General features: G+C 38.4%; 1 long non-coding RNA gene across 6 annotated transcripts; it reads left to right on the forward strand.

The window, feature by feature from the left end:
- Positions 1-1613: 1613 nt before the first annotated feature.
- Positions 1614-22238, forward strand: LOC124606750. 6 transcript variants are annotated; one of them, XR_006978714.1, is made up of 5 exons: positions 2007-2059; positions 4035-4169; positions 21545-21718; positions 21797-21897; positions 22031-22238. It is a non-coding gene; the product is annotated as an uncharacterized LOC124606750 (long non-coding RNA). The 6 variants fall into 6 exon arrangements; XR_006978713.1 differs by having other exon boundaries at positions 2020-2316; XR_006978718.1 differs by lacking the exons at positions 2007-2059; positions 4035-4169 and adding an exon at positions 1614-1638.
- Positions 22239-23956: the final 1718 nt, after the last annotated feature.

Here is a 23956-nt window from a genome sequence, read left to right on the forward strand (position 1 = left end):
TAACAAAAACACAACAGTCCTGAATATCCTTTACTGTAGGTGCTCCTTTTCAGTATTAACCCAGTCAGATGCTTTAAAATGCGTGAGAAATGGTAATATACTCAATGCAAGAGTCATAGAAGATGTCAGCATAAATATGAAATTGTTCTGTAGTAATTTCACCCTCTTCTTCCAGCTTTCTTAGAGTCTCATGTACAAAGGTTGTGGGAAATCTTTCAGATTTTCGACATTGCAATTTGCCCAATTATTTAATTATTTCTTGATAAACTTCCACTATTGTGATTTCTTGTTTCTCAATACATTTAATTGTTGTGGAGAAAGGTTTTAGCTGGCTAGCAAGAAAATGTAGCAGAACAATAGACACCAGGTTATCAAAGAATTGTTCAAGGATAACAGGACACTTATCAAGGGAAATGAAATATGATTTCAAAGCAGGAAATATCTCTACAGTTCTTTCCAATGCTGGTAGCGGAGATAGCCACCTTGTCTTGCTGTGCCCAAGTACAGTTTTGTATACAGTTTCAGTAAACTTACAGAATTACTTCAGAGATTCAACCCTTATTGTATATATGTGGAAATGCTGGTAGATTTTGTTTACAATTAATTGGCAGTCGATGGGTAGGCAATCTGAGCCAGTTTGTAAGGAATTGTGCACGACATGTGCGGACAGCCAACACCTACTATATTATTCACTGTGTTCTGTTGCAGTTTATAGAACAATTTTTTTTTCCTTTCCTCTGCTTGGCACCAAAATTGGTGTTAGTGTTGTCTGCAGAAACTTCAATCACCTTTCCCTCAAGATCATATTTCTTTAAAACCGCCAGCACATAATTCTGAAGTAAATCTGAAGTTTCTCCAGCTAAACTAAGGAATTCGAGCACTTTCACCGTGATGCCATTTACAGGGTGAAAATACCTGATAAGGAAAGGAACCAACTTCAAATCCAGATGACTCGATGTATCAATCATTTAAAACCTGCTGAGCTGCATATGGTGCAATAACATTTGAAATGATTGCTTTACATTTTGTGTGGCCACATGTGAATTTAGGATTGAAAAGTTTTTTAACAACTGCTGTAGTAGAGTCCATTGACTTAAAGCTATGGTTATGCATTGCACTGTGGTATGCAAATGTAGCTTCTTGTGCTACCAACTTCCTATCCATTTCTGCTACTGATTTTAAGTTTACATAGTAGTCACTCACGCATTTGTTAGCTCTATTTGTTTGATCACTCATGCCACGTTTCTTAGTCTTAATGAGATTCACAATGTCAGACCTTACACCATGATCAATAGCAAATTTTGATCTGCACAATGCACATTCTACAGTTTCTCCACTACCAGTGATAAAAGGAAACTTGCTTTTTATATTGCTGTTAAAATTACACTTTCGTTTTGGCATAATGAAACAGTGATTGCACCATGGAGGTTATTCTTACCTCCATGGATTGCACAGTGCAAAACATTAACAGTGAGGCGATGAAAGCCAGAGAGCAAGTATTAGTGGTGTAGAGTATCTCTAGACCGAAAGGACGGATTCAGTGGATCGATTTAGAAGAGAAGAATCTTCGTTGTTATTCGTAACCTATAGTGCGTTTAAAATTACTTGCGATTGTTGACAGTTCGGTACATGTTTGGGGTATGCTGAAAGTCATCACACGTTCCCTAGCGTAAATAATTGAGCAGTTAATAGCAAGTCAAACAACCAGTAGCGTAAAATACTCTAGCCAAGTGGAATCATAAAAAAACGGGACATTTGAGCGTCCCCCAAAAAACTTTCGGGACAGCGGGACATTTTGGTAAGAAACGGGACTGTCCCGGGAAAAACGGGACGAATGGACACCCTAGAATAATATAAAGATGAAGGTCGTACTTGTGGCAACAGGCGACAATGACAAATACAGTAGGTCTACAGAACGATAAATGAGCAATCGATCGCTTTTGCGTGTAGAAGTACATGTCTCTGCTTCTTACATGTGAATCTGTGTGTTCATATGCTTTTGATATCAATGTGGTAAGCTGCAATTCTATCCAACGTCACAAGTGTTTCTTAAACAGCAGTGAGTGTCGCGACTGTTAGACAATAGACTGTGGTTTCTATCCTCCCTTCCCCTGTAACGTTGTATTGCTTAAAAAAGGAGGCCCATACGTGTCCCCAGAAATAGTGTATTTTTAGAAGTAGACAGTTGTGTTCTTGAATTTCATTTATAATTTTCTCTCGTGACAGAAATCTTTTACCCTGGTAATCCAGATGCTCACAATATTCAGAGTGTAGATTTTTCGCCAGTCTGTTAATATCTACTACATTGCATTTTGCGTAAGTAGACCATAATTGTTTTATTCTAGTGTTGGTTTTGCGGATTTCGTTATTCACACGCATTATACATGAGGTCGTGTCTGAGGTATCGTCACAACAACAGTGTTTTTCATCATATTTACTTTTAAAAAATCCCTCAAACCTGTTATGCACTTTCCGGCTTTGCTATGAGCTACGTCGTTGGCACCCGTCACACAAACAACGATGTCACTGTTCTTCAGTGTATTCCCGTGTTCTGAGACACGAGTTTTTATCGGGACATTTCAGGAGGGCATGTGGAAAGACTTGATACTGTTGACAGTATATGCATAACTGCTTTGAAACCATTCACAGTGCGACGCATTTTCCGTAGCTGCTGTGTGTTTCCGGTTACAGACACGGGAAGTAAAGAGCAATAATATTGTGGTTGGGCAATAAGAGTGAACAGTGAAAACTTAAGGAAAATCCGATAACATTGGCATGGGCACCTTGTTCATCTGATATTAAATGACGCAGATAACTAATTAAACCATTATTAGCAAGAAATTGCCCCAGCTGGAACTGCCCGTTATTATTTTGAGTCGATCCAATAGAAGGTACGTCCTGCATCCGTAACAGACGGCTCTCGAGTGTCAACGATTTACGAGAATAGAAGGTTGGGAATTCGCAGACTAGCTGCCCCATTGCGACTCTGCGGCCACGAACTTGGGAAGGCTGACGGTGGTGGATACACCCTCGCAAATCGCTAAGCAACCAAGACTCTACCCGAACGCTCCAAAGGCCGCACAGCAGCTACGGTTAGTGATTATCGAGCTCACTTACTTTGAATACCCATGTGTTTTAATGTCCTTCTGTAAAGTTGTCACGCACATGCTTTTTGACGTGTGATATGTACCATGGGCAACCATTCGATAATTTGTAAAGGTGGGGGGGGGGGGGGGGGAGGAGGAGGAGGAGGAGGAGGAGGAGGAGGGGGGATAGAGAGTATTTTTAATATTTTGGAAGACAAATGACAACTTTTAACTAACCATAAAGAAGTTTTAGTTGCGACCCTGTTAAAAACATGCGTAATACCGACTTTTAAATCATTTTCTCAAAAGAAACATGATTACACTATATTTTTTGCTGTTCCTCAGAGCTTGTGGGAGCGGGATCGGGGGTGCGGCGGCGGCGCCGACGATGACGACCAGCCCCCCGCCCCCCCCCCCCCCCCCCCCCACCCCGTTATGGCTGCCCATAAGAAATTCAGATAGATCAGAGTCCCCATTTTCTCACGCTGAATGTAGCCTTTTCACGTTTCCAGATTCCGTCATTAGGCTGTGTAAATCAAGCTTCACCAACCTGTGTCTCGTGACACAGCAGTGAATGTTGTCAAATTTTGTTCTGGAGAGAACTATAAACTTTGGGGACTAGTGTAGCAGGGGATACAAGCCGTCGGCTTTGGACAATGACGCCATAAGTCGCCAAACGAGAAGCGATTCTTCTTAGTGTTGTAGCTCCCTTCAGTAGCTGATAAGTGTTTTTTGGCTTTTTTAAAAAAAAATCTCATGAGATAGAATAAACAGATCAACTTTATTAAGCAATCAGTAAAAAAACGAAACTGAAACATAACAGCAAAAGCGAAAATGGTAAACTGCTCTCTGGCGACTTGTGACGTCATTGTCCAAAGCCGACGGGTTGTATCTCCTGCTACACTAGACCCAAACTTTGTAATATGACATATTTTACATTTGTTCCAGTGATCATCTTAGAGACCAGACAAAGCTCTGTAAGTTTTGTCCTTTCATCTGCAGCCAGCCTGTGTATGTTTGCATTAATCTGACTGGAATGTTACCAGTTAGGCTGCGAGCATATACACGGGAACAAGCTTCCGTGTAAGCAATTTTAAAGTATCCTGTGTTAAATGTAGCTTGTGGCTTATAGAATCCCTTGTCTTTTTTGAGGCACTAAAGTTTTCATGCTACTTTAGTCTCCAAAAGTGAACTGTGAAATTTTTAAACTAATATGCGTAAAAATATAAACACTTTTACCAAAGAATGGTCATAAGGACCTTGACACCCGCATCCACCCACCCTCAGATCAGGACCTGGATTGGTGGTTAACTGTCAGTACTGTTTGCCAGTAATTGGAGCTATGGTTAAAATCTGAAACAGTGGTAACCTTAGTCTTCCTACAAGAGTAAGAACACCTTGGTCAGTTGTATAGCTTTATTGTACACACATGTGGTGTAAGTAGATAGTGCTGCAAAGTCTTATTACAGTTTTCGTGGGAGAGATTCATTATAAAAGACCAACTTCCTTGTCCAGCTATAACTGAGTGAATTTAGTGGTTCTCTTCAGCATTATTGAGAATGTGCTGTACTGATAGATTATAAAGATTTGCTGTACTGTACTGGTAACAAACATCTTACAAAACACTTTCCCAAATTGCAATAATTTTACAGTGGTAAAACTCAAAACTTACAAATTGAATAATTGCTTGAAAACTGCTTTTTACCCAAAGATAAAGTAATGGGCAGTAATTTATGTTGTTGCTGTGCACTCTTGTAATGTTTTGTGGTTCCTGCCTGGATGAGGAGAGGGTGGTCTGATAGGTGAGTGTCCAGTTTCCTCTCACCACAACACAAAATGCACATGTGATTAAAATACGCTTTATTACAGGAGCCAATTGAGTACTTCTACATCTACATTTATACTCTGCAAGCCACCCAACAGTGTGTGGCAGAGGGCACTTTACGTGCCACTGTCATTACCTCCCTTTCCTGTTCCAGTTGTGTATGGTTCGCGGGAAGAACGACTGCCGGAAAGTCTCCGTACGCACTCAAATCTCTCAAATTTTACATTCATGATCTCGGGAGGTATAAGTAGGGGGAAGCAATATATTCAATACCTCATCCAGAAATGAACCGCCTCAAAACCTGGACAGCAAGCTACACCGTGATGCAGAGCGCCTCTCTTGCAGAGTCAGCCATTTGAGTTTGCTAAACAACTCCGTAACGCTATCACGCTTACCAAATAACCGTGTGATGAAATGCGCCGCTCTTCTTTGGATCTTCTCTATCTCCTCTGTCGACCCGACCTGGAACGGTTCCCACACTGATGAGCAATACTCATGTATAGGTCGAATGAGTGTTTTGTAAGCCACCTCCTTTGTTGATGGACTACATTTTCTAAGGACTCTCCCAATGAATCTCAACTGGGCACCCACCTTACCAACAGTTAATTTTACTTAAAACTTCCGGGCTGATAGGCCGTGGTCGAAGTATAAAACTCTCTTCTGATGCTTCCTCTCTGACTGCGGGACACATCCTCTGAGGTAAAAGCGGCGAACTGCAGTTCGCCGCTTTTACCTCAGAGGATGTCCCCCGCAGTCGGAGACGAAGCATCAGAAGAGAGTTTTATACTTCGACCACGGCCTATCAGCCCGGAAGTTTTAAGTGAAGACAATACCGGCGTTAAAGCTTACATTGTATGATCGAATTAATTTTATATGATCATTCCACTTCAAATCGTTCCGTACGCATACTCCCAGATATTTTACAGAAGTAACTGCTACCAGTGTTTGTTCTGCTATATATAATCATACAATAAAGGATCCTTCTTTCTATGTATTCGCAATACCTTACATTTCTCTATGTTAAGGGTCAGTTGCCACTCCCTGCACCAAGTGCCTATCCGCTGCAGATCTTCCTGCATTTCACTGCAATTGTCTAATGCTGCAACTTCTCTGTATACTACAGCATCATCCGCGAAAAGCCGCATGGAACTTCCGACATTTCAGTGATGTCCAATCTGAAGTTCTGTGGTTAACAGCAGTCGGATAACATGTACTGATTCTTGAACCTTGTCCATGTCACAACTATATACAATGACTAACACTCCCTCACAGCTAGCTAAGGTGTGAGGTGATAACTGTCACTGTGGAAGACTAGAGCACAGTGCAGTGCATTGAGGTGCAGTGTGAACTTAGTCCCAATGTGACTTACTGAGGTACTGAGATTGAGACAGCTCAGTCAGAAGCGGCTTATATGCTCAGTCCCCAGGTGGTGTTATCAGTGCATAGCCTGTGGGTGTGTCTTGGTCTTCTCTTGTCATAGGCTTGCCTAGTTCAGTGCCTGCTATACAATGTTTCCTGGTGCCGACTGGTGTGCTCAAAATGATTCAAATGGCTCTGAGCACTATGGGACTTAACAGCTGAGGTCATCAGTCCCCTAGAACTTAGAACTACTTAAACCTAACTAACCTAAGGACATCACACACATCTGTGCCTGAGGCAGGATTCGAACCTGTGACCGTAGCGGTCGCGCGGTTCTGGACTGAAGCGCCTAGAACTGCTCGGCCACATCGGCTGGCCACCGGTGTGCTGGCAAAGATGTATGCCAGCACAATATGGCCCAAGAATGATGCGAGAAGCCTTTTTTTGTTCCGGAGGATGCCTAGTGTTCTACTCTGATAAAATGTAAAGACAAGAACCGTCCAGAAGAAAATGAAACAACACTTTTTAAGAAAAAAATAAATGAATGCTTGGTTATAGCCAGTATAGTGCCACGAGCCAAAACTTGATAGATTTCCCATTTTTTGTTCAGAAGGTGAGACCTGATGTATTACATGCATTTGAGCACTATCTAACCCTACCAGAAACGGAATACAGATGTTTTGATACATTGAGTTGCATGTCCCAGACAGTCAAATTTGATGAAAATTCACCACTAAAACCCTAGATATATTAAATTTCCAAGTGAAACTGTATACAGAAAACTAAATTGAAGGGTGGTATACCCCTAGACTAACTAAAACAAAAGGCATAGACACTAAATAATATCAAAGAAACTAAAGCTATTGACATTAAGAACAGACTGTACTGCAATATTTACAGGCTAAGAGGATCTACAGAATGTAAGCAGATAAAATTAGAGGAGGAAAGCAGTGCTAAACTTATTAAAGAAGCTCGCAGTATTTGGAAGGCAGCATGGTATCTGGTTAATGAACACAGTATAAACTCACCTTACACTCTAATTCTTGCAGTCTAGATGATTTAATGCATGTGTTATAAAAATAATGAAAAACACAGTAGGTGAAATTCTTGAATCTGGAATAGATCCTACAGTTGCTGCTAAATTTGTAAATAATTGCAGCATTGTAATGTCAAAGAGTGTGTCCTAAACACAGAGTAAAACCTACAGACCCACAGGAAGATGCAATATTTACAGCACTTCCTGTACTGTGTTAAAACCTATAGTATCTGAAATCACTCATCCCCTGCCGGAAGTAATAAGTAAATGCCTCCCTGCTCAGGTATGTCCAGTTTTACTAAAAGAACACCACACGGTAGCAGTTCAAAAAAAATAGAATCCACATGATACCAGTAATAGCTAAGGTAAGGAGTCCATAATGAAAGATAAAGTATTAAGATATTTTGAAGGAAATAATTCTTCTTATGCTTTGCTTTTGGAGTGGCATATCAATGACAACAGCCCTAAGAGCTAAGTTCCAATGGTATTGGGAGAGCTGTTCTGAAAACTCTCAAATCCTATCTGAACAACAGATAAGTGCATCAGTGCAAGGAGCAGATTCAGGTGAAAATACGGTACAGTGTTGTACACCACAGGAATCCATAATGGGGCCACTGGGGAAAAAAAAGGGGGGGGGGGAGAAGATAGTTGCTCCGGCTGTTCAGCAAGCACAAGTCCTATTTACTGAGGCGAGGCTAGGCTGATCATGAACAAGATGAGAAATGATAAAGGCAAAATGCAGAGGATGACATGCAGCCTTAGTGATACTGTAGCATTAGGTGACACATTAGTCTCTAGACTTCTGGGCTGTTCACTGATACTAAGTTAACCTGTCAACAGCACCCTAAATGCATATTTTTCCAAACATTCACAAGTCCTGCATCTCCTAAGGAAACTAAAAAGTGTAATATCAGATCAGTACCTGCTAACGGTATAATCTGCAGTGTTCCACATCAGCTATGATACCAGTATGCAGGCTGCAAGAATGTGCTTCTATTGCAAAAGAAAGTGACGAGGGTCACCTCAAAACAAAAAAGATTGACCTTTGAAACAACTTTTTACCCAATTAGCAGTCATGAATGCTTTCAGCCAATATACAAGGGCACTCTGAAAAGTATTGACTCCCAGTTTTTTTATGGGGAAGCTCTTAAACCTTTTTAAATAAAACAAACTTTATTAACATTCTACATCTTTATTCTTCATGTCTACATACTTATTTCTCAACATGGCCACCCTGTTGACAAACACATTTCTCCCAGTGAGAGACCATTTTGCTGATACCCTGACTGTAGAATGTTTGACTATGTTGACAGAGCCACAACCTCACCTCTGCCTGCACTGCTTCATTACTATCAAAATGAAGTACTTGAAGATGTTATTAAAGCTTTGGAAACAGTTGATGGAGCCAAGCTGGGACTGTATGGAGGATGATCAATGACAATGAATCCAATATGTCAAATGGTCAGATGTTGCAGTGTTCATGTATAGTCTGGCTTTGCTGAAGGAGAATGCTCCATGTGTGGACAAGCTCTTTGAATATGTTGTTTCATAAATTCACTTACAGCATGCTGTTTATCATGCACCAATATGTTAAACACCATGATGTTACGCAATACAAATTGGACCTGTTCAGCAGCAGGAGGTTGCAACAGTGAAGTGGGGAAGTTGACAGAGTAATATGCATAACGTGTAATAACTCAGCTGATATTAACAACAGAATAAAAAATCCAGAGGCCTTATTTTTCAGCATCCCCTCTTATTTTCAGCTGCTTCATTCACACAAAGATAAATTGTTTGTTCTCCAGAGCTACAGAAAGGGAAATGTTCATCAATACAGCACTTTCAATAAAGGTAGCTTCCATATGGTGGCCTAAAATGATTTAATCCACTACCTGAGGATATTCAGTCATTGCCACTGGAGCACTTTAGAACTAAAATAGTTTGGGGGGGGGGGGGGGGGGGGGAAGTTTTGCCCCAGACATCACACTGGGATTCTGTTACCAAAGAAGTGGCTGAAATCAGGATAAACAGCAACAGTTCTAACAGAGACCAAGTGTACACACTTGACAGGGCATGAGATTGGGCTTTGAACATTGAGCGAAAGTAAAGATGTAAAGTAGATGCTTGTAGGGACGCAGTAGTGGTAGTTTCAAACGTTGCCGCCGGCCACTTACACCATGTGATGTCTCTCTGTTTTGTGGTGGGACAGGGCTGCTGGGAGCTACCCAACTCACCTTCCACACATGCGCCACACTGACCTTCTCTGGTACATCCCAGATGCCACTGTTATATCTATATAAGCAGAACATTGTGCTAGCCCTGGCCAGTCAGTGTTTTCAACTTCTGATGATGATAGGAGGGATAGCTATTATTTGAAGCAACGTGTATAAATACTTCACATAGAAATAGATACGTTCACAAAGATTGTGTACACTGCCAAACTTTGATCCTGCTAAAAAATCTCCATTTCAGGGCTAACATAGCTTATCTGAAAGTCTCATTCCTATATTTCTAAACATCTTACCTTTGCAAAAATAATATATTTCAAAAGTTACCTGTAATCAGACTTGTTGCTGTCATAAGTATTAAAGAATCTTAAATGTAATAATTTTGAAAATCCAATGTCACAGTCTTGTAGTCATAATTTTTCTGTTTCTAACAGTTAACAGTTTTCCTAGAATAATGTTTTAGTTTATGAAATATTCCAATTAGAAAGTTTGACTTTCCAGAAAATTCTTGCTGGCTTTTGTAACTTTTAATGTGCATCAGTACTTCCATGCTATAAAGCAGAAATTATCATTTACACTTTGTGTGTATAGTTAACCAACTATTAGTCAAAATAATGTCTCTTCGTAATGAACTGTAAATTAATATTTTGGATAACTGTCCTACATGCATCTTTAAATAGGCATTGCTCATACAGCAATGATCAGTTGGTACTCAACATCCAGCTTGTAAATTTCCCTGTAAAGTTAGTCTGTGACAAGATATAGCAAAGTGCAGTCATCATATGAAGTACCATGTCACTCAGTATTTTTTCAGTGAGCTTATGCTGAGTAATAGTGTAATATTGATGCATTCGAATTTTGTTATCCTGAGTTCCACATCAGCAGGGTGCTCTGAGATATAATTGAATGTTGTAAATATAGTTACAGGTGTGGAACAGATACTCCTTGTAGAAAAGAATTATTGGCATTTATAACTAAGTTTCCAGGTCTGTGGTGGGAAATTATGAGGATTAATATACAGTTGGTTTGTTTTTAACCTCAGTTGCCTAAATAACTCTAAAACAATGCATTGTATGAAAGTGTTATAGGTGAAAAGTTAAGAGGACATCAGTCTGTGTAACAACTGGCAAACTGCCCACCTATTTTCCACCCGTCCTGCATGCGCAGGGTCAGCTTCATATTTTCAAATGAGAACCCCCATCTTCTGTATATTTGGATTGTACACCAAACATGTACTGTTTATGCAAACCATTGTTTTCTGTTTGTGATAGATGGTGCTGTAATCAACAAATATCGTTGTGCTTGTTTTTGTAATTAAGAATGATTCTACATTGTATTTACAATACAAATGTAAACATTTGTTAATATTTATGTTCGAAATTTACTTAAGTGTTGCAAATTTGATTGTATAGTGCAGTACAGTTAGCCGTTTAAATGTCTGGTTAGAAACTGCATTTAGCATGATCCAGGAATGACAGTGTGGATGTTACAGTTTTCTGCACCTATCAGGGTGCTTGATATTGGCAGGTCCACTTGGCTCTCACCATTGGTGTGCTTGATTTCAGTGTGTACCCTTGTGTCTCACCATTGGGGTGCTTGTTTCCAGTAAGTCTCCTTGTCTCTCACAATTGGGGTGCTTGATTTCAGTGAATATCCATGACAGGGATGCCTGTCACTCTCACTTTTGAGAAAAATGCACACCTTCCTTGCAAACTCTAAAGAAATATTTTCACATTGTGGCTGATTGACAGTGTCTTGCACATTGTAAGATTAACTGCATGGGTATGGCAGTGTACATATTCTGCATTAGGATAGAATTTTTGTACAAATCTTATATCCCACCAGAGGAACCAGCCATAACAGAAGCCCCATCATGCTTTTGTACAATCGATTTTTGGGGAGACTCGTTCACTTTTTGCATGTCTATTCTTCTAGCCAACATCTGTGCATCTTGGCTGAAAGGAGGGGGGAAACTCTAGAACTTTTCTGTTGGTTTATTCTTAATACGTAGTTGTATCCAACAGCCATCTGAAATACATTTGGTCTGTCACCAATTTCATCTACTGTGACAGCTAATAATTCTGATTCCATTACTTGCTTTGAAATATCTTCGTATCAAATTGAAACTTAATTTGCAAAAGTTCATTTTGAATTGTTTTGGACATTCCTGTGAAAAAGTTGCCTTATCCAAATGATTTTTTAATGCTGCATCAAATTCAGCATCAAAATTAGTGCTCTTTGATAACAGTTCAGTTTCATCTTGACCTCTTAAGAGTAGTTCAAAGGAACTATAGAAACGAATGCAATTTATGAAAATATTTAACTGATACCTATTGCACCTAACTTCCTTCTTATACTTCACAATTCTCTTTCCACACACACACACACACACACACACACACACACACACACACTACCCAGTTGTTCAGCTACATTAACAGTTTCAAAAAGTGCAAGTCTTCAACAATTTTGTATGTCAACAGCTGAAAATACATGCTTCTTCACTTTGTTACTGAGATGATTTACGTCCATAGTTCCCACTTTCATCCGTGATGATTGCCTACCAAACAGGCATGGGAAGCAAAATAATGTATTTTTAACTTCACAGCCACATAACCAATCACTGTTTCTATAAATCCATTTCAGGTGTTCCTTTGATTTGCTGATTGCCAGTATTATTTTGCACAATATTTACAACTGGTAGGTCATCTTAGTCCCTTCACAGCTAGCTTCTCCTCACTGGAAATGTGAGATAACTCTGTTTCTTGTAAATTACTGTGTTTTTGTCGTCTACAGTCCAAATATCAGTTTGATGCAGCTCTCCATGCTACTGTATCCCGTGCAAGCCTCTTCATCTCTGAATAATTATTGCAACCTACATACTTCTGAACCTACTTACTTCATTCACCTCTTGGTCTCCCTCTTAAATTTTTACCCACCTCAATTCTCTCTAGTAATAAATTGCTGATCCCTTGATGTCTCAGAATGTGTCTTATCAACCAGTCCCTTCTTTTAGTCAAGTTTTACCACAAATTTCTTGTCTCCAAAATTCTATTCAGTACCTCCTTATTAGTTACATGATCTACCCATCTAATCTTCAAAACTTAGGCGCAAAAGTATATGAGAGGCCATGTGTCTACAAAATTAACTGTCAACAATATGAAAAGTTTTACATTGGCCAGATGAGAAGGAAACTAAAGAAAAGGTTTCTTCAACACACACAACAAACAAACGCTTCAGCTTTGGGCTTCAGCCTTAAAGCTTGTAACCACAGAATAGGTACCATTGCTGAGAATATGAAAATACTGCATGAAGCAAAGAAGGGATTAAGTATGAACCTTCTGGAGGAAATTGAAATCTTCCGTAACTTAAAAAGAACAAAAAGAATTGAAAAATAAGGCTTTATTTGAGAATTTCTGTGAGGTCTTTCACTCATGATTCCAATCCACAGCCTGACTGTTTGAATTATACCATTACTCCTCTCTCTTACCTACCATTCCCTTTTAGTTCAGTTTAATAATATGAAGAGATTGTGTAACATACATGTGACAAGTTTCATTTAGCATTTCCATATCAACACCCGATGTTAATGACTCTTTTATTGCACCCCAACTAGTTTTCTTCATTACGTGAATGTAGTACAGATATATTATTTATGGTTTTGTTATCCATGCACTGTGTATTACTATGGTTCATTATAAGCATTTAAAAAGTGTTTGTATCTTCTCTCCTGTTGCCTTACACTGAGTATGCTAAACACTCTGTAATTCTATTTTTAACTTTTATTATATTTTCCAGTTAACAAGTTGCCTTTGCTTAAAATATGTTCCTACACTAAAGATGTAGTTCTCACTTTAATGAACAACAGGTCATATATCCCTTTCTTAACTGAAAACTGTGTATTGTTAAGTACTATTATGTACATAACCAACATGTATTGATATATTAGATATGTCATCTGTAGCCTGATGTCTATATTCCATCTAACGTGTTTAAGTCCATACATATGCAAGTTCGTATTACATTTAGCAAACTTTTGTGTTGATCGTGTCAAAGAAATTTTCTATATGGCTCTCAAAAAGTATACTCAATGGATGTGCCTCTAATGCCTTTACCTAAATTTTTACAATGTTTAAAGAATATTACTCATCACTACCGCTACTACATACATGTTGTCAGTATACCTTAAAGCCAAATTTAAGTGCACAGTTGGTTATACTGTTGTTTATTCCTCCCCCCCCCCCTTCTTTAAGATACTAGCATTACTGACATAATAAGCTTCCAATTAAGAACAGTAATGAAACTTCATTTACATATGAAGGTTTCCCTTAAATATAGCATATTTCGGAAAAAAATTCTGTGTTTCCTTTTTAAGATTGCAACTATGATGATCATCTTTTATCAGCTGATCTACGCAATTGCTTTTCTACTATTTTGTCTAACTTAGCACTTTCTTCCTGCTGTACCTCTGGCCATTTGAAGAATTTTAATAGTGATTCCCCTATAAATTTTTTTCGTAGTATTTCTATGCGAGACAATCTCATAGACAAATGAGGTAGTTCATTCAAAACCATTTGAAATTCTGGCACTAATTTTGCCCAAGTTTTGCATAAACGTCTTATCTCCTTCATAACCCTTTCACACGGATTCGATTTTGGATTATATTTTGATATTGTGGCATGCCTTACATTCTCCCAAGCTAGAAACTCTATAAATGACTGACTCACAAACAGTGAACAGTTATCCATTAATAATCTTAGGTTTTCGTACCTCTACAAAATATTTGCACATACAGTTTATAACTGTCTCTGGGTTAGCTCCATTAGACTGTTACATTTAACATATTTAGACCAACACTCTAATGGAATGTAAATATATCTAATTCCTGCTTGACTTGCTGGTAATGGTCCATAAAACTCCAAAGCTGTTAAATCGTGTAAAGCTCTAGGTATCATAGGAGACATTAAGTGTAATGTGTTTCTCTCTAATTTTCCTTCACCTTTTGACAGACTTGACAGGTCTGTTGTAATCTTACAGCATACTTACCTAGTTGTTTAAAATGGTAAAGCTGTACCATCTGTTTTATACATTTCCTTATTCCAAAATGCCCATAACCTTTATGTATAAACCAAATTAAATCATTTTATGCACACTCAGGTACACGTGATTTCCAGTATGATGTATTTGTATTCTCTGTCCAAAATAATACTTGGTTGATCACTGTCCAAAGTTTGTCTTCTGTGGGCAGTAACTCATTTTTCTCATACTTTAACATTTTAAGATTTAATTCTTCTTCATCTTTCATTCCTTGCCTGATTTTATTAAGTAATACACGTACTTTGTCTTTCGTATAGTTTATTTTCAGAAGATTTGTATTAAAAATCATTACTGGTCCAGTAGTTCTCTAAGAAACTTCCTGGCAGATTAAAACTGTGTGCCGGACCGAGACTCGAACTCGGGACCTTTGCCTTTCGCGGGCAAGAGCTCTACCAACTGAGCTACCCAAGCACGACTCACATCGCGTCCTCACAGCTTTACTTCTGCCAGTACCTCGTCTCCTACCTTCCAAACTTTACAGAATGTTCACAGGAGAGCTTCTGTAAAGTTTGGAAGGTAGGAGATGAGGTACTGGCAGAAGTAAAGCTGTGAGGACAGGACAGGACGGGACGTGAGTCGTGCTTGGGTAGCTCGGTTGGTAGAGCCCTTGCCCGTGAAAGGCAAAAGTCCCGAGTTGGAGTCTCGGTCCGGCACACAGTTTTAATCTGCCGGGAAGGTTCATATCAGCACACACTCTGCTGCAGAGTGAAAATCTCATTCTGGTAACATCCACCAGGCTGTGGCTAAGCCATGTCTCCGCAATATCCTTTCTTTCAGGAGTGCTAGTTCTGTAGGTTCGCAGGAGAGCTTCTGTAAAGTTTGGGAGGTAGGAGACGAGGTACTGGCAGAAGTAAAGCTGTGAGGACAGGACGTGAGTCGTGCTTGGGTAGCTCAGTTGTAGAGCACTTGCCCGCGAAAGGCAATGGTCCCGAGTTCGAGTCTCGGTCCGGCACACAGTTTTAATCTGCCAGGAAGTTTCATATCTGCGCACACTCCACTGCAGAGTAAAAATCTCATTCGGAGTTCTCTAAGAATTAATCATTCCTAATGGCAATCGTGATAATGCATCTGGTACACAATTTAATGTTCCCTTGATGTAAACTATTTGTATTTGAAACTGTTGTAAAAACAATAGCCACCTCAGGAGCCTCCTGTGCTATAAACAACTTTCCGTTGAGAATATCAATGCTTGGTGATCTGTATAAATAACAGTTTCTGAACCCCAAATCAGTGCCTCAAATATCTTTAAGTTCCATAACACAGCAAGTAATTCTTTCTCCCTTGCTTTATAATTCAGCTTGTGTGTCTAGGCTGCGGCTAGTGAAAGCAATGGTTTTACATTCTTCCTCTTCTGGGTCCCATTTGCCATGAAATATTTTTGCTGCTATGCCATATTCTGATGCACGTGTTGCGCTGCCAAATAGTTCACGAAGACTCGGGATGGTTTAAAATAGCATTGACTGGGGTATCCTTTCCTTCCTAGAATGCATTTCATGCACTTTCATCCCATACCCGTTTTGCTTTAATAGTGATAGTAGATGTGGGTTATTCATGACTTGTCCTTGTTATACCGTCTATAGAATCCCACTAATCCTAAAAAGGAATGTAACTGTTTCACATTCTGTGGATGTGGACAGTCTTTAATCGGCATAATAGTTCTGGATCTGGCTTAATTTCTCTTATTCCTGTGAGACGCCCCAAGAATTTTAGTTCCTGTCGCCCAAAATGTGATTTAGCAAGCTTAATACGTATTCCATTGGTGTAAAATTTCTTTAGTGTTCTTGCAAGTAAATCACAATGTTCCTCCCAGGTTTCTGAAACAATAAGTACCGTATATCATCTACATAAATCAATAGCTCTTGTAACAACTTTTTCCCTAATGCTTCATCTAATGCTCTTATAAACACTGATACTGATATGTTTAACCCAAATGGTAAAACTTTAAACTGGTATGACTGTCATATAGGAATGCAGTATAAGGTCTAGATTCTGTAGCTAATTTCACCTGGCAGTACCCTCCGTGAGATCCACAGAGCTAAAATAGAGCTAAAATAATTTGCTTTTGCAAAACGAGCAAGTTTGTCTATGCATATGGGACGATCTCTCTCCGGTTCAATGTGATGATTCAAGGTTCATGTGTCTAGTACTAGGCGCACACCTCCTGTTATCTTTCTGACAACCAACAGTGGCTTATTGAATAAGCTTGTACTTCTTTCTATAACATTTCTATCTACCATTTTATCTATTTCTTCCTGTATGTCCCCTTTTTTGATGATAGGTACAAGGTAAGGTCTGCAGAAAAAAGTTCCCTTGTTTTTAGTCTTAAAACCATACAAATAGTCTACTATATTCCCTGGTTTGTCTGAAAATACATCTGAATATCTACATAGTATTCCATATAGCTCTTCCTTTTGAGTAAGGGTTAACAGTTCCGATTCGTAAGCCTTTGCATACAAATCAACTTTATTTGCAATTTGTTGTAGATTACTTACATCCTTATCCACTGAACTCATATTATATATTAACCATAAATTTTTACCCCCATATAGTCCTTGACAGCAATCTGTCTTATATATAATCTCTTTATTATAGTTATCTAGATTGTACTTAAAAGAACCACTCTGAAAGTCTATTACCACTGCATATTTTATTAACCGATCTACTCCTAGTAATACTTGCACATTTATTTTAGAGACTATTAACAGGGTTTCTTCAAACACTAATTGATCTATTCCAAAAGTAATCCTTGTTTCCCATTTCACTACATTGCTCTGAGTACCTGTAATATCTACAATATGTACTCCCATTTTTTATTTATTTATCTCTTGTTTCGGTGTCCATGTTGTGACACTATCACAGGATATGGAACGTGTCAATTTTACAAGCTTTTGGCCAGAATTTATGATAATACATAAAACAAAACAAAAACAGTAAACAGTAACTTAGGTCCCACTACAAAAAATACATTTTAGAGATAGGTAGAGATTACAAAACAAAAACAGTAAACAGTAACTTAGGTCCCACTACAAAAAATACATTTTAGAGATAGATAGAGATTACAAAATAAGTGTCACAGAGAAATAAATATTGCAAAATATATGTTTCAATAAAAATATTTGGTATTACAAATATAAATTTGGGCATACATTTGCAATTTACAATACAAGAAATGTTAAACACTGTAGTTCAGGAACTCTTTTATTGTTTAAAATGATCCTTGCAATAGGAACTGCCTTAAGGTTTTTTAAACAAGAGATTATCATCTACCAAACACTTAATTCTTGAAGGGGGGGCATTAAAAAATCTTACAGCCACTGAAATGGACTCCTTTCTGCACCATACTTAGATTTGGCTGTTCATAGTGGATATCATGTTTCCTTCTAGTATTGTGACTGTGACATGCACTATTCAGCTAAAAGATGGATTTTTCTTTCCTTATGAAGCACATCAAAGAGAATATATATTGCGCAGTGGATGTAAGTATTTCAATCTTCTTAAAAAGATTCCTGCATGTGGCTCTAGGATAGACTCCACACATGATCCTTATGGCTCTTTTTTTGTACACACAGTACTTTTTTAGCCAGTGGCTTATTTCCCCAAAATATAATTCCAAATGCCATAATTGCATAAAAGTAACCATAATACGCTGACTTCATGGTTTCCATATTTCTATAAGAAGAAACAATGTGCAATGCAATGAAATGCCATGCATGACAGGTAACTTAGGAAATTCCTTTATTCTTTCACATAATAGCCATTCCTCCAAAATTATTGATACTTTGCTTCCTGAATCAATGTAAATTTCCACTCCTTTATTTCCTATTCTTCCAATTAAAATTGGTTTGCATTGCACCTTTTCTAAATTTTCCTCTTCCACTAATAACCAATCATTTATAGGTGATATTTTACTGTAAGCAATCATTTTACTTATATATGGGCCGAATTTTGTTCTGTGCCATCCTGGAGTCTGACCCAGGATTTTTCTCATTTTCATCACTGATCAGATACCAATTGGAAATTACTTCAATAATACACTAATTTGCTTCTGTGTCATTATTTCGTTGCATATTCATTTGTTAGTTTTGAGTTGTAAACACCAGCAAGCTTATGTTATTTCTCCCCCCTCTATGGTTATTGTGATTTAGACTGTTATTCCTGCTGTGAACAGTACCATTACTGCTCACTCTACAATAATCAGATTCCTTCCATCTGCGGTAAGGAATTAGGAAAGGATTTGTTATTGGAATTCCCTGTATTTCAGTCATACACTGAATAATTTACATTTCTTTCAATATTCAGCATGGCTAAACCTTCAATAAAGGTCAATAACTTGTTCAGTTTTCCACCCTCTCTACATTATTCCTTGTCGATTGTGGTATGGTAAACATGTACTGAGTACTTTTACTTGGTGCATTTCATCTGTTGGATCATCTAAGTACTTCGATTTTGTCAAATGCCATTCTATGTACTTTTTATATGTGCCCCATGAATTATAGTATGGAGCAGGGTCTAATAAATGTAAGATTAATTTTTCCCGAGTACTTGATGAGTACTTACTCTTAAAGCTTTCTTCAAAATCTTTCCAATACACAAATTCTTCTTCGTGAGAATTTCCCCATTCTGCAGCACCTCCCATTAAATATCCTAATGTTAAATCTATTTTCTTTGTCATCCCACTTTTTAGGCAAAAAATCTGGCCAACACTCTTAAAAAATAAATTGGGTGTACATCACCGTCTGGTTTATACTTTGGAAATTGCTTTGCTAAATTAAACTCATTTCCTATATATAAAAACCTCCATTACATCTTTAGTTACTCCTTTACTATTTTCTATTATCGCCTATTGCTTCCCATATCCTATAAAGTTCTTGTTTACTGTTAATTGACCTTCCCCAGAAGTGATATTATTTATTTCTGTTTTGTCTTTTGCTTCTTGTTCTACGAGTAACTGTAAACATTTTTCCAAATGTTGTATAGCATCAGGTGTCCTTATTACAGCATTTTTCTATGTGGACATGATATGCTTGTTGGCAGCTGAAATACTTCATACCACTTCGAATCAGGAATTCACATTATCTACATAGCTCGTCCACCGTCGGGTTGTTATTCTGTGTACACTTTCTTGTAAATCATCTGTTAACACTTGTTGTACCTCTACTGACACAGATTCTTGTAATTCATATACTTCAGAGTTTATTTCCATTATTTTAATGTTTTGATTATTAATTTGTACATTAAAGTTAGAATTTAAGTTAGCTTTAACCTCTTGTATTTTATGGCTTAGTATGTCCTCTATTGATTCAGTAATTTGTTCTTTAATGGACTTCATTAATTCTATTTGTTCCGCTTTCCATCCTTCCTTATCCTTCATTGTTTGTTCTTTAGTTATGCCTTCTAGTATTGATCTTAACTCCTCGTTTTGCATTTCCATCTTTCTTGTGATTGGAATGCACTATTTATTACCAATCAACAATATTAGCATTAAACATATACTAACACTACTGTTTCTACTTTTTAAATGTTTACGGCTCATCCTTCTGGGGAGCTGTGAACTGCATGTTGGTAGCAGAACAGCTGAAGCTGGTGCTGAAGCCTGCTCTCGTGCTGCACACTGCCGCTGACTGGACAACCCAGCACCCCATACTTGAGTAACTGCTCACCATTCTGTGTTGATAACTCCCTCTGGATCAACGTCCGCCATATGCGTTATCCAGTCAAAACAATTTTGTTAAGTTTTGAACTAATTCTGTGCAGTCATTGCTTGTAATGTGGGTGCACTTTCTGCTGCCATGTTCTCCTTCTTTTTGTTTCAGATTTGTGACAGTAAATTAGATTTTGCATTCATTATGTGTTTACTGTTCTTTCTTAGACAATTTGTTCGAAAGAAGCTCTTAATTATTTTTTATTTCTTGTTACGTGCATTATAAGGTACTGTTGTTGATCGCTAGCTGCCAGTGGCAACTTCTGTCTTCCAATCTTTGGAGTCGTAATTCTGACTCAAATTAAAATCCTGCTGCTGTATATGTTGTAAGATTTGCAGTGGGTCTTATACCAGCACTAGCAAGAAGTTGCTTCCCTGGCCGATATAACAGGGCAATATTTTGCCGACCCCAAGTAGTATTACCTTTATCCTCTCTTCTCAGAGTAGTTTTATGGTGGTCTGGATCCTTCCATGCCACCTCCCTGTCGATCCAACTGTTGTGGAGATTTCTGGAATGCTTCTGTAAGTTCTCGCTGTTACGCTACTAAATAAATAGCCACACTTCTCACAAACAGGGGTATATTTTGCCCAGCATTTTCACTAGTACTTTTCACAGCACAACTAACAATTGCTACGGTAATACCACTCTCTTGAGTACATTCAAACGACAGTACATGTGTACTCTAGGACCTGAGAGAAAAAAACAGAAAATCAACTACCGCTCTTAAATTGTTCATTACGCTCTTGTTGATGGGTCATTTACTCCAAGGCCCTCGGATTCAGGCAGTTGCTGCACCACGGCACAAATGACTCCCGGACGACCAGTGGTTGTGGTACCATTTTTACTGGTCCCCTTCTTGCCAGCTCCACCACTGCTCCACATTTGCTACATGCAAGAAAGGAAAATTCACAGTTTCCCTTTCTCGCTACATTTATCCTTATTCAATTTACTCACGAGCCTCTCAACCGTGTAACATGTGACTGTGTGAAAGCATGCCACAGGAGTTGCAACAAGTATTGGGTATTTTGGTTTCCACATTTGTCATTGATTTTTCAAAATTGGCTTTTTTTGTATTCAAGGTTTTTATCAAATAAACCTTGCATATGTAGAGGAATTTATTTTTTAAATTTACAAGTTTATGCTTATTTGACATGTAACATTGTATTGTGACAATTTGATTCTAAGTTCACATTTTCTGTCTTTTGTTGCAGTGGAACGAGTTCTTAACGAGGTTGTGTGATGTCCCCTGATGAGTTCTGTTCTGCCCGTGGTGAACACAGTTTATTGAAAAATAGACAGAACATCACTAACTTCATAAAGTAAACATATTTGGCATCTTTGGTATTCATATTGTGGATAAAGAACAGCCAAGCACTCCCTATGGGGTTTGTAATTCAGACTGAAAAACTATTGCTATCCACACTCATTTATTCTGCATTGATTTCTTTGTATCCTCTTTCCAGCCAGCACCAATTTCACCTGACAGAACTCTTGTAGGGCTGCCCTTATTTTTACTTGTAAGATCTGTTGCAGCCTTCATCAGAAGAAGAAGATTTATGGAAAAGTATGTCAGAATATCACAGTTTTCATATTAAAATTTCATTAAATATATATCAGTGACAATGTCTTAATTATTTCTGTTACTTTGCAACTGTAGTCTAAGTTTTGTTCCTAACACAGATCTTGTGTCTTTACAGTGGTCTCTGGATGAAAACAGACACGACACTGGTGCAATATTCTACAATATTTATTATTTGTTCCACAAACAGTTTATTGGCTGTTACACCATCATCTGGTACAAAGTTAAGTGTATGGTGCAGAGATATTCTGTTGGGTCAAAGATTTTAAACCAGTGCATCTACACTGTATCTTCATTTCCAGATATGAAAATGTTTAGTAATATAATCTTTTGTAACTAAGAGAAAATATGTGACAAATCAACAGATGAATGATGTACAAATTAAAACAGTTGTTTATGGAAGAAAATAAGTTTATTGTTCAACTTTGGTGATGTTCCAAAAATGTCCCTGAACAAAATAATCAGTCTTATCTTTAATAGATCCTAAATTACAACTGGATAAGGTGTGCTAGATATAAGCAGGTAAGTCAAGCAGCTGTGATTATACAAAGCTTTTATTTTCCAGAAAGAGGGATGAATTACAATATGGTGTGGTTGGGATTATTGAGTAGTATCTGCAGTTAGAAGTGGTGAGTAAGGGAACTGTGTCTGGTCATACAGTGAATGTCTATAAAGTGTGTAATTTTCAGGTTTTTATCTGGTCCCCAAACAAAGATATTGCAGGCCAAAAAAGGAAAAATTCAGAAAACCAGTTTTTTAAAATGGAGTATTTTTTAAAGTATAAGCTTCTCATCGGTGATACACCATCAACGAAACTACAGTGTTTAAGGTAATAGAACAAAAATATTAAGGCTGAGAAATTACTCTTTCTGTGGAAAATGATTGTTCAAAAATTGAGTTTTTTAATTTGCAACCAATAAATCTGAGCTGTCAAAAGTACACTAAAGTGTCAAAGGAACTGGTATAGGAATGCATGTTCAAATACAGAGATTTGTAAACAGGCCGAATAAGGCACTGCGGTTGGCAACATCTATATAAGATGACAAGTGTCTGTTGCAGGTGTTAGACTGGTTATTGCTGCTACAATGATAGTATCAAGATTTAAGTGAGCTTCAACATGGTGTTATAGTTGGCGCATGAGCAATGATACATAGCATCTCCAAGGCAGTGATGAAGTGGGGATTTTCCCATATGACCATTCCACAAGTGTGCCATGAATAGCAGGAATTGGGTAAAACAGCAAATCTGACATTGCTGCAGCCGGAGACAGTCTCGCCTTTGTTTTACACTCCCTTTTCCTTCCTTTGTTTCCCTTCTTCTCTCGTTCCTCCGCTTTCCTCCCTGTGCACTCCTGAAGGCCAGGCAATGCATCTGACACGTAACAGGTGACTGGGTAACGCATAATTCACAGCCCCTGGTCAACAGGTAGGGTTCGTACGTACCCCCTGGTACAGGCCAGCCCCAGGGAGGAGTGATTGCCTGAGCTGCAAGCTTCCCAAATTGCTGATTGGTCCCTCTTTCAGGTGTTCGGTGTGACCTGAGGTGTGAACAATCACCTAAGGCAAGTGCGCCCCTTGTGAAGGGGGCCCCAGTTGGAAGGAGTGCACCATCAGAGATGCTGGCAATCATGACGGATTTCCTTGCGATGAGTCAATCATCTTCCCACTCAACATCTACTAAACGTAAACAATGAGGCTAATGATTCACAGACCCTTTCCACTGCACCACAGTTCCTCGTGGTCTCACATACTGAAGAAGACAGTCAGTCCTTTGCCATGGTAAATCAGCTTATTATTCAGAAAGGTGTTGATGCCCTTGCTGGCCCTGTGAAATCCTGCTCTCGTTTACGGAATGGCACTTTGTGAGACCACTTCTAATTCTCAAGCACAACAACTGCTTACTGCCTCACTTCTCCACGGTTATCCTGTTTGTGTCGCGGTCAATAGAAGTTTGAATTCTTCCCATGGTGTAATTTACACGAGGGTGCTTGACAGTCTTAACCAAGGCCGAAATCCAATCTTACCTCTTTGATCAGGGTGTCATT

Source organism: Schistocerca americana, chromosome 3 (genome assembly GCF_021461395.2).
Source record: "Schistocerca americana isolate TAMUIC-IGC-003095 chromosome 3, iqSchAmer2.1, whole genome shotgun sequence".
Classification (NCBI taxonomy): Eukaryota; Metazoa; Arthropoda; class Insecta; order Orthoptera; family Acrididae; genus Schistocerca; species Schistocerca americana.